The sequence below is a fragment of the Arachis hypogaea genome, chromosome 4, assembly GCF_003086295.3.
Source record: "Arachis hypogaea cultivar Tifrunner chromosome 4, arahy.Tifrunner.gnm2.J5K5, whole genome shotgun sequence".
Taxonomy (NCBI): Eukaryota; Viridiplantae; Streptophyta; class Magnoliopsida; order Fabales; family Fabaceae; genus Arachis; species Arachis hypogaea.
The window spans coordinates 92,085,261-92,097,644 of NC_092039.1; positions in this window are offsets into that span (position 1 = coordinate 92,085,261).

Sequence of the window (12,384 nt, forward strand, 5' to 3'; positions counted from 1 at the left end):
AAAGTGCAAGAAATGTAAATTGCAGTAGCTTAAATGGCAAGAAATATAAATTGCTTGAATATAAAAGGGGAATTAAGGGTTGGGAATTCAGAATTCCAGCAAGAAAAAGTAGATTACAACAATTAATAAAGTAGAAGATGAATTGGAATAAACTAAAGTTCAAACAGAAATTGAAATTAAAATGCAGCAGGGTTCACAAAAGAACCAACAAGGAAATTGGGATCTCAGGACTCAAGAGTCTAGAAAGCAAAGTCTAGATCTCAATTGCCTTCCCAGATCCAAGTCCTCAAAGCAATTGACAAGAAATTGAAGAAGAAGCAGTAAAGAAACTGAAATTCAACTTAATTATGCAGAAAAGGAATTAAAGAGATTTTGAATGGAGATTGAAACAGAATTTCCTCAATTCTTCACACCCAAAACTCAAAACAAGGAAATTAAAAAGACCCAAGCAAGAACGAGGAAGAAGAGAGATCAATTCTCCTCCCTAATTCTCTGAAATCTCAGTGAAGACACCAAGAGAAGTTCCAAAGTGCAAAAATAAAATTCAAAGCTCAAAGAAAGTGCAAAATTCAAAAGCAAAGCATGCCATGGTGCGCCAGAATGGTGCCTTAGTGCACAGAATGCTGCCCTGCCCTCGCGGAGGGCAGGGCAGAAAAATATGGTGCTGCCAGGATCGTGCTGTGGTGCGCGCTGGTGCTGCCAGGATAGTGATTTGGTGCGCCAGAAATGACCCTTGGTGCGCCAGATTCATGCATCAACAAAATGCTGCCCTGCCCTCCCAAAATGAAGTCCCGTGTTCGAATCCGGGCAGAAACACACACTCATTCATTTTCCTTGGTTTCTTGGCACGGTAATGGAACTTAGTTCCTTGCTTCCTCATGGTCCCGTGTTCAACTCTTGTGGCAAGCATCATAGGCATTTTTCCTTTGATTTTCTTCCTTGGTGAGCCCGATACTGCCCTTGTGGAGGGCAGGGCAACATTTTCTTCTTCTTGATTCCAAGGCACAAGTTTGTGCTCTGCCCTTGTAGTGGGCAGGGCAGAGTTGCCTTCTTTGCCTTGTTCCCTTATGTTGCCCTCCTAGAGGGCAGTGTGCCCTTGTGGAGGGCAATGCTTGCCTCCCCCATTACATACGGCACACTTTTCCTTCCTTTGACCACGCTTCCTTCTCCTTGGGTCACGCTTTCTTAGGCCACGCTTTTCTCTTTTATTCTTTTCTTCACCTGAAATAAACCAAAACAACCACTCCAAGTATCACTAAATTCATAAGGCTTATAAATCAATTAAACTTCAATTAAAATTAGCTTAAACCTCATGAATTAACATTAATTTCATGGTGGTTGCTTGATTTAAAGAAGTTATGCATTTTCACTCCAAATCACTTACTTAGGAAGCAAGAAAGTGTATAAAGACTAATAAAACAAGTGAAATTAGCTTGAAAAATGGGTATATGATGACTTGTCATCAACTGCTGCTTGTTTCTGGCATTAAACGCCAGCTTTTATTCCTTTCCTAGCATTAAACACCAGGTTGCAACCTGTTTCTGGCGTTTAATGCCAGATTAATTTTTCTTTCTGGCATTTAACGCCAGTCTAGTGCTTGTTTCTGGCATTTAACGCCCAGAATGGTGCCAGATTGGGCGTTAAACGCCCATTCTGCTACCCTTACTGGCGTTTAAACGCCAGTAAGTTTCTCCTCCAGGGTGTGCTGTTTTTAATGCTATTTTTTATTTTTCTTTGATTTTTTTGCAGTTGTTTTTGTGACTCCACATGATCATCAACCTAAAAAAATGAAATAACATAGATAAATAAAAATTGGGTTGCCTCCCAATAAGCGCTTCTTTAATGTCAATAGCTTAACAGTGGGCTCTCATGGAGCCTCACAGATATTCAGAGCATTGTTGGGATCTCCCAACACCAAACTTAGAGTTTGAATGTGGGGGTTCAACACGTAACTTAGAGTTTGGTTGTGGCCTCCCAACACTAAACTTAGAGTTTGACTGCGGGGGCTTTGGTTGACTCTGCAGTGAGAGAAGCTTTTCTTGCTTCCTCTCCATGGTTACAAAGGAAGATCCTTGAGTTTTAAACACAAGGTAGTCCTCATTCAGTTGAAGGACCAACTCTCCTCTGTCCACATCAATCACAGCTTTTGCTGTGGCTAGGAAGGGCCTTCCAAGGATGATGGATTCATCTTCATCCTTCCCAGTGTCTAGCATTATGAAATCAGCAAGGATGTAAAGGCTTTTGACCTTTACTAGCACGTCCTCTACCTGTCCATAAGCCTTTTTCATGGATTTGTCTGCCATCTCTAATGAGAATGTGGCAGTCTGTACCTCAAAAATTCCCAGTTTCTTTATTATAGAGAGTGGCATTAAATTTATGCCTGACCCCGGTCACACAGAGCCTTCTCAAAGGACATGGTGCCTATGGTACAGGGAATTAGGAATATACCAGAATCCTGTTTCTTTTGAGGTAAAGTGTGCTGAACCTTAGTATTCAATTCATTAATGAGCAATGGAGGCTCATCCTCCCAAGTCTCACTACCAAATAGCTTGGCATTCAGCTTCATGATTGCTCCTAAATACTGGGCAACTTTCCCCTCAACAATGTCTTTATCTTCTTCAGATGATGAATAGTCATCAGAGCTCATGAATGGTAAAATGAGGCTCAATGGAATCTTTATGCTCTCTAGGTGAGCCTTAGATTCCTTAAATTCCTCAATTAGAAACTCCTTTTTGTCTAGAGGACGTCCCATGAGGTCTTCCTCACTGGGATTCACGTCATCCTCCTCCTCTGTGTATTCGGCCACACCAAGTAAGGTTATGGCCTTGCACTCTCTTTTTGGGTTCTTTTCTGTATTGCTTGGGAGAGTACTAGGAGGAGTTTCAGTGACTCTATTACTCAGCTGGCCCACTTGTGCCTCCAAATTTCTAATGGAGGACCTTGTTTCATTCATGAAACTTAGAGTGGCCTTAGATAGATCAGAAACTATGTTTGCTAAGCTATCTGCTCAGAATTCTCTGTCTGTTGCTGAGAGGATGATGAAAAAGGCTTGCTATTGCTAAACATATTTCTTCCACCATTATTTGTTGCAAACTACCAATGAGATGAATTTATTGTTGTAAGTTGAATTGCTGCTGAACATATTACTGAGCAAATTTTTTTGTTGCTGGATAACATCACTATTTTCTTCTTTTTAATTTGCTGAAGTATTGCCCTATTCTTTTATCCTATGAAGATATAGATGCCGACTTTGAGATCACTCCTTTGATTTGATTTACGGATTGGGTTATCTTTCGCTCGTTCTTATTTATTTAAATTGAGAAAGTATTTTGTACTAGAGACTAGTTTATTATCTCTTTTGCATCATTAGTTATGTTTAAGAATTATTATTATTATTATTATTATTATTATTATTATTATTATTATTATTATTATTATTATTATTATTATTATTATTATTATTATTATTATCATTATCATTATTATTATTATTATTATTATTATTATTATTATTATTATTATTATTATTATTATTATTGTAAAAACATGCACTTTAACTTTCAATTGTAATTTGATTTATATAATTTTATATTTTTTAATTATGACCAGATCAATCGAGTGAATCAATGACCCACCGGTTGAACTAGTGACTTGTTGATCCGATCATCTAACTAGATTGATTACCGGTTCACTTCTGATAACTATGTCAAGACTGGGCTGATAAACCACTATTTTATGATTCATATTGTGTTTGATTGTGTGGGTTTATCAAGTCTTTGCCCACTTGTTCATATGATTTGTATGTATTTACAATTCCTTCCTAAAAATATTCTATGATTGATAACTTGCTTCCTAAAGATCTTTTAGTTATATATTTTTTTTCTTCCTTTGTACCATTCGATGCCGTGATCTGTGTGTTAGGTGTTTCAGGCTTCATAGGGCAGGAATGGCGTAATGAATGAAGAGGAAGAATGCAAAAATGGAAGGAACACAAAGAATTGAGGGGATGACCAGCGAGAAGTCACGCGGTCGCATGGATGACGCGACCGCGCGAAACGAAAGAAATCACATGACGCGCTCGCGTACCTGACGCAACCGCGTGGATTGGAAGCTGCACGAACGACGCGAATGCATGGACGACGCGCACGCGTGGTACGAGAAACGCTGAGTGACACGAACGCGTGGACGACGTGGCCGCGTAACGTGCGCGATCTGCAGAATTTTAGAAGTCGCTGGCAGAGTTTCTGGGCCGGATTTCAACCCAGTTTTCGGCCCAGAAACACATATTAGAGCCAAGGAACATGCAGAGACAGAACAACAATTCATTCCGCATAATTTTTAGTTTTTAGATCTGAATTTACTCCTCCCCTAGGTTTTCTCACTTGAACATTCATAATTAGGATTTTGAAGATTTTGGCTTTAGCTTTGGAGAAGAGTCTACCTCCGGTACTAGTCACTATAGTTTGTTATTTTACTTTTCATTTATTCTTCCATATTCTTAATTCCTCCAGAGATGACATTGGATTATTTTCACAAATTATTAATACATAACTATTTTTATTTTTAATTAATCCCTTTTATCATTATTTATTATGTCTTCTTTTATTTTCCCCATTGATTCTGTAAAGTTTATAATTATGATGAGTGAGTAGTTCCATAACTTGATTGGGAGATGATTGAAAGGAAACCTTGAGTTGGATTACTCAAGAGAAAAAAATTGTAATTGGGTTTATTGTTGGATCACCCTCTAGTCATTGACACTAGTCCTTCCCAAGGGAGAGGATTAGGACTTGTGACTAGAAATAGCTTTCCAACTTGCTTGACTTTCCTTTACCTAGTAAGGGATAACTAAGCAGAGCAACCTTCAATTAAGAATTAATCTTGAGAGTACTTCAACAAGAATAGGGCTTCCAACTAATCTACTCCCAGTCAAGGCTTTTATTTAAATTACCTAAATTCTCTGATTTAATTTCCTGTTTATCAACTCAACCATTTTTGAAAACACCTGATTAATAAAATCGCACATCTTTCTGCAACTCGTTGGGAGACGACCTGGGATTCATACTCCCAGTATTTTAATTTCAATATTGTGACAACCCTTCTAAATTGATAAGTGGATTTTCGGCTGGTTAAGGACTGTACTTGCAACGTATCTCTTATAATAATTTCTTAACTCGCCAATTTTTGGCGCCGTTGCCGGGGAGTTGCAATAGTGTGCTAATTTATTGATTGGAATTTATTTAATTGCAATTTTTCTTTTTATTTTGTTACTATGAGCTTCACGTTTCTTTTGTTAAATGATGCGTTTACTTCCTGATCCAAACTTGCCAGTATTTGACCCTGAGATTGAAAGAACTATTTCACGTATAAGGCAAGCTTGGCGTCGGCTAGTCTTCTCTGAGGACAAACCTGAAATGTCATCTAAGGAAGAAACAAGCTCCCTCTCTACTGATCCAGTTGATTTATGTGCAGGTGACATGGCAGCACCTAGGAGAGTCACTAGCCAGGAGGAAGGAGCCCCTGATTTTTACACTACAACCATTCCAGGCACACCACCCAGCAGTGGCTGTGGATTTTGAAATAAAGTCTTCACTACTCAACTTGATGCCCAGGTTTCATGGCCTACCTGCTCAAGAGCCTATCAACCACCTTAGGGATTTTCAGACTGCTTGTTCTACTGTTAAGCGTGATGGCACTGAAGAAACTTCCATTCTGTTAAAAGCCTTCCCATTCTCTCTTAAGGGAAAGGCAAGAGAGTGGTACTACACTCAACCCGGAACAACTGTTTCCAACTGGGATACGCTTAGAAGAGAATTTTTGGAGAAATTCTTTCCGGCTGAGGTTGCCGATAAACTGAGGAAAGACATGTCCATGATCGTTCAGGACGAGTCGGAGACTCTCTATGAGTATTTAGAGCGCTTCAATAATCTTCTGGAAGCATGTCTCCACCATATGATTGACAAGATAGTGTTGCTCGGCTACTTTACACAGGGCATGAAATCTCAAGATAGGACCACATTGGAAGGTGCTAGCAATGGGTCTATGAAAATGTACAAGACTATGGAAGAGGCATGGAAATTGATTAGCGACTTAGCTGAATTTACTATGAATCACAGGCAGAGACAAGGCCGTTCGAAAGCTATTGCAGAAGTATCCTCTAGCAAAGAGACTGCTGCTATAACTCAGAGCTTATGTGAAATGACTAACTTGCTGAAGCAGATGCAGCTAAGTCAACAACATGCTCAGCAAGTTCAGCCTTCTCCATCACAGCACAGCCAACAGTTGGTTCCACAAAGAGTATGCAGAATCTGTGTAGATTACAGTCATTATACTGATGAGTGTCCACAACTCCAACCGGAAGACCACACTGTGGCAGCCACTCACAACTTCTATGACTTCCCCAACCAAGGGTACAATCAAGGTGGCAGCTACAACCATGGATGGCAGGATAACTCTAACCAAGTTTGGAGGGACAATCATAACAGAGGAGGCAGAGATAACAATAGAAACCAGAGGTGGAATAATAATAACAACTTCAGGCAGCAGAATCTGAATCAGGCCTACAGAGCACCTCATCTAAGACAGCCTCAAGCATCTCATCAGACTTCTCAGATCACTTATCCCTCTTCATCTCCTAATGATGAGTTACTACAATCTATTGATCGAAGACAATAGGCCATGGAAAACAACCTTACTGCTACTCTGAATGGTCTGAACTCTACTATGAAAGCCCTTATCTCACAGATTGGATCACTGACCAACTCCAACAACCAGTCTTCAAGCTCTGGTGGACTCCCCTCTCAACCATTACCCAATCCAAAGGGTGGCATTAATGCCATCACCCTAAGGTCCGGAACCACATTGCAAGAGAGGAATCAGGAAGAGCCAAACTCACCAGAACACGCCTCAGCTGAAGAGGTAGTGGAAATAGAAGATGTTGAAGAGGAAAAGGATATACAGGACATGGCTGAAGAAGAAGAAGCTCAATCACAGGAAGAAGCACCAAAGGGCGCAGACACTGTAGAAAATGCCACTCCTATTCCATTTTCACAACTTGCAAGGAAGCCCAGGAAGCAGTTGGAACCTGATCCCAAAATGGTAGAAATATTCAAAAAGGTTGAGGTAATTGTTCCCCTTTTGATGTTATTCAACAGGTACCTAAATACACAAAGTTTCTAAAAGATTTATGCATACATAAAGACAAAATTAATGAATTAGAAACTATTCCTTTAAGTAGTTCTATTTCTGCTTTAATGGGAAATATACCTAAAAAATGTAGTGACCCAGGCCCATGCATGGTTGACTGTACCATTAGAGGTGTGATATTTTCTGACTGCATGTGTGATTTAGGAGCATGTGTTAGTATAATGCATTTGTCTGTATATGATGTTTTCAGGCTCCCTCCGTTAAAAAGGTCGGCAGCTCGTTTTGTGTTAGTAGATAAAAGTATTATTACAGTGGCTGGAGTTGCTGAAGATGTATTAGTGGGTATTAAGGGTTTCACTTTCCCCATTGATTTTTACATCCTGGAGATGCCCCAAAATGACTCAGAGAAGCCATCATCAATCCTACTCGGAAGACCTTTCTTGAAGACCTCGAAGTTCAAATTGGATGCTTTTTCAGGAACATACTCTTTTGAAATAGACGGCCGAGTAGTAAGCTTCAATCTAAATGGAGTTATGAAGCACCCTCCAGAAGATCATTCTATCCTCCAGTGTGACACCATAGATGAAACCGTAGCTGAAGTTCACCAGGAAGAGTTTGAAGAAAAGTGCATAGGACAAGGATTGAGTGTGGGGACACTTTTTGAGGACGATGGAAGTACTCTACCACTGCCACCAGCTCCAAACAATCCAAAGCCTGACCATGAGCAGAAGTTAGAATTGAAACCCCTCCCTCCACACCTCAAATATGCTTACCTCGAGGACAAGCAGAAGTTTCCAGTTATCATTGCACGGGACCTCACTTCTCAACAGGAAGAGCAACTACTTAGTATGCTGAGGAGGCACAAGAAGGAAATTGGGTGGAGTTTGGCAGACATAGTAGGCATCAACCCTCAAGTTTGTGAGCACAGAATATTTTTAGAAGAAGGAGCAAGACCCGTCCGTCAACCCCAAAGAAGACTGAACCCCACTATCTTAGAGGTTGTCAAGAAAGAAGTGACCAGACTGCTAGAGGCAGATATCATCTACCCCATCTCAGACAGTGAATGGGTGAGCCCAGTGCAAGTGATGCCCAAGAAGTCTGGAGTCACTACAATGAAGAATGAACATGGAGAACTTATAGCAACCAGAGTACAGAATGCCTGGAGGGTCTGCATTGATTACAGGCGTCTCAACCAAGCCACTCGTAAGGATCACTACCCTCTTCCATTCATTGATCAAATGCTGGATCGCCTGTCAGGTAAATCACATTATTGCTTTTTAGATGGTTACACAGGCTATTTCCAGATTCATATAGCCCTTGAAAATTAGGAAAAGACTACTTTTACATGTCCTTTTGGGACTTATGCCTATAAGAGAATGCCCTTTGGCTTGTGCAATGCAGCAGCCACTTTCCAAAGGTGCATGTTGAGTCTTTTCTCTGACCTTCTTGAGGACTGTATGGAGATTTTTATGGATGATTTTAGCGTTTATGGTGATTCCTTCAGTCTTTGCTTGGATAGTTTATCTAGAGTACTAGATAGATGTGTCAGTACAAACCTTGTATTGAATTTTGAAAAATGTCACTTTATGGTAAGACAACAGATTGTACTAGGACATGTTGTGTCTAATACTGGTATTTCTGTAGATCCAGCAAAGGTGGATGTTATTTCTAGTTTGCCTTACCCCTCCTCTGTGAGGGAAGTCCGTTCGTTCCTTGGCCATGCAGGTTTTTACCGAAGATTCATTAAGGACTTTAGTAAGGTAGCACTTCCCCTATCCAGGTTAATGCAGAAAGATATCGAGTTCGAGTTCAGCGAGGATTGCAAACAAGCGTTTGATAAGCTGAAAACCGCCCTGACTCAAGCTCCAATTGTGAGAGGACCTGACTGGAGCCAGCCATTTGAAATCATGTGCGATGCTTCCAACCATGTAGTAGGAGCAGCGCTGGCTCAACGTGAAGGTGAAGATTCTTTTGTCATTGCTTATGCATCTAAGACTTTAGACATTGCTCAGTCTAACTACACTACTACTGAGAAAGAGCTTCTTGCTATTGTTTTTGCTCTGGAAAAATTCCGAGCCTATTTACTTGGTGCTAAAGTAGTAGTGTATTCAGACCATGCAGCTCTAAAGTATCTATTAGCTAAAAAGGAATCCAAACCAAGGCTTACACGTTGGATACTGTTACTATAAGAATTTGATTTAGAAATAAAGGATAGGAGTGGTAACCAGAATCTAGTGGCAAACCACTTGAGTCGCCTTGAGCACATTAAAGATGACTCCACTTCTATAGCTGATAATTTTCCATTTGATAACCTACAAGTAGTATCTGAGGTAGTCCCTTGGTATGCACCTGTCGCTAATTATCTAGTTAGCCGCACTTTTCCTCCAAACTTTACTAAGCATCAAAGAGACAAGCTGAAAAGCGAGTCTAAATATTATATATGGGATGACCCAAATTTATGGAGATGTGGCACTAACCAGGTAATTAGAAGGTGTGTGCCTCAATCAGAATTCCAGTCCATTTTAGAGGCCTGTCACTCATCTGAAAGTGGAGGACATTTTGGCCCTCAAAGAACAGCTAGAAAAATCTTAGATTGTGGATTCTGGTGGCCTACTCTTTTTAAAGACGCTGCTGAATTTTGTAAATCTTGTCCCCCATGCCAAAGGTTTGGTAATATATCCCAGAGGGATGAAATGCCTCAACAAATTATGCTTTTCTGTGAAATTTTTTATGTTTGGGGCTTTGACTTCATGGGTCCATTTCCAAATTCTAATGGCTATCTTTATATACTGTTAGCTGTAGACTATGTTTCTAAATGGGTGGAAGCAATTCCTACCAGTAGTGATGATGCTAACACTGTTTTTTTCTTTGTTAGAGACCACATTATTTGTCGCTTTGGATCACCACGAGCAATCGTGAGCAATCAAGGCACCCATTTTTGTAACAGGAGACTAACAGGAATACTGAAGAAGCATGGCATTCATAAAGTAGCAACAGCCTACCATCCTCAGACTAATGGCCAAGCCGAGGTGTCTAACAGAGAGATAAAGCGTATATTGCAGAAGATAGTTAAACCTCATAGAAGAGACTGGAGCACCAGGCTACAAGATGCACTATGGACATACAGAACAGCATACAAGACACCCATTGGGATGAGTCCTTTTCGCTTAGTCTATGGAAAAGCCTGTCATCTTCCAGTTGAGGTAGAGCACAAAGCCTTTTGGGCAATAAAGGAGTGCAACATGGGATTTGAGAAAGCTGGAGCTGAAAGGAAGTTGCAACTGCAAGAATTGGAAAGCCTTCGCCTAGAAGCTTATGAGAACTCAAGGCTGTACAAGGAAAAGATGAAAGTTGTATATGATCAACACAACAAGAGGAAAGAGTTCCAACCTGGAGATTTAGTCCTCCTTTACAACTCTAGAATGAGGTTCATGCCAGGCAAGCTGCGATCAAGGTGGGAAGGTCCATATAGAGTCGAGAAGGCTGAGCCGTACGGAATTTTTCACCTAAGTCACCCTTCAAGCTCTGAACTCATCAAGGTTAATGGACATCGTTTGAAGCTCTACCATGGTGAAAATTTGATGAAAAACAAGGAGTTGGATATTTTCCTCTTAGAGGATCCACTCACAGCAGAAAACTGAGCTAATGAAGCGTCCAACTTAAGGACGTGCTAGGTGGGAGACAACCCACCATGGTATGATCGTTCCTCTTCCTCTCCTTATCTTCCCTCATCTATAACTCTTCTCCGTACTACTGCCTATATCTTGCACCTCATCTACATACTGCATTTGCACAAAAAAAGAGAGAAATCGCACGCGACGCGCTAGCGTCACCGACGCATCCGCGTCGCATGTGCATTCCAAAGAAAAGAAAATTGGACAGAGAGTTACGCCGGAATGTGGCTGGAGGCATGCCTTTGGCACAATTTGATCCATGCGACTGCGTGGATGACGCAATCATGTCATTTGTAAATTGTCCTCCCCACGCGTCCGCCTCGACCATGCGAACGCGTGGCTCTGCAATTCGACGTAACAAAGGTGAATGGCCGAAAGTTGAGCTGGACTTGGGCTGCATTCGTGCTAGTCGCACAAGCCCTACCACGCAAATGCATGCCCAATGGGTCTGCGCCGTTTTCTCCAGCAGGCCATCCACGCGATCGCGTCACCCCAAATTTTGGCAAAAGATCATTTAAACAAAGAGTTGTGCGAGCGCGAAGCTGCCCTCGCGCCACTAGCGCGAATCATGTCACGCGTCCGCATAACCGATGCGTCCGCGTCACCTCACTTAAGGGCTTTCCACGCGACTGCGTGCCCCACGCGTCCACGTCGTTTGTGCCGCCCAACTCATTCAAATCTGCCAGACTGTTTTCTCTTTTCTTCCCCCCCCCCCAATCTTATTTCTTTCTCCCCTCTTCCTTCTTCCTCCCTTCTTTCTCTCTTCTACCCCCTCTCTCCCACCACCATTATCACGGTTTTTCTTCTCTCTTCTTCCCTCCTTACTTTTTCTTTCTTCTTTTTATTATCATGTTTTCTTTTTCTTTCTCTTCTACTTTCCCTAACCATGTTTTTTTTCTTTTCCTATTCCTCCTATTGGTGTTGGAATTTTATTTGGGTCGTTGTTTTTATATGTTGCTTGTGGATTGTTTAGGACTTGTTTAACAATTATGTATTATTTTCTAAGGGTCACTTGCATGTTCAATTTAATATTTTCCATACCTTATGTAACATGCATGCTATGTGTTTGTGAAAACGCCCATATGGCATTATGCACTATTTTTCGACTATTCTAAATGCTTGCTTTTCACAAATACCTCTTCTATATTTTATTGCTTACATATAATTGTTATTACAAACAAATTCTTAGTTTGAAAGACTTGGTAATCTAATTTGGGCATTGCATGCTTGATCTATGCTACTCGTGCCCTTTTCCGGCATGCTAATAAACACCTTGCATTCAATTTTCATCACATGCACTTGCTATATTTCCATTGTTGATTTGCCACATGTAGTCATGACCATGTGTTCACTTCATTATCCCTTCATGTGCATTGATTACCACCTTTCCCTTTTTTTCTTGCTATAACCCTTGAGATATTCATGTCTTTACTTGTTTCCTTTCAGGATGGCCACCAAGAAAGGCAAAGAGAAAGCTACCCCCAAATCCAGAGCAAGAAAAGGAACAAAAAGAGCATTAGTGGCAGAGCCTTCTTCAACTGCAGTCAAGCCCTCAACAAAAAGA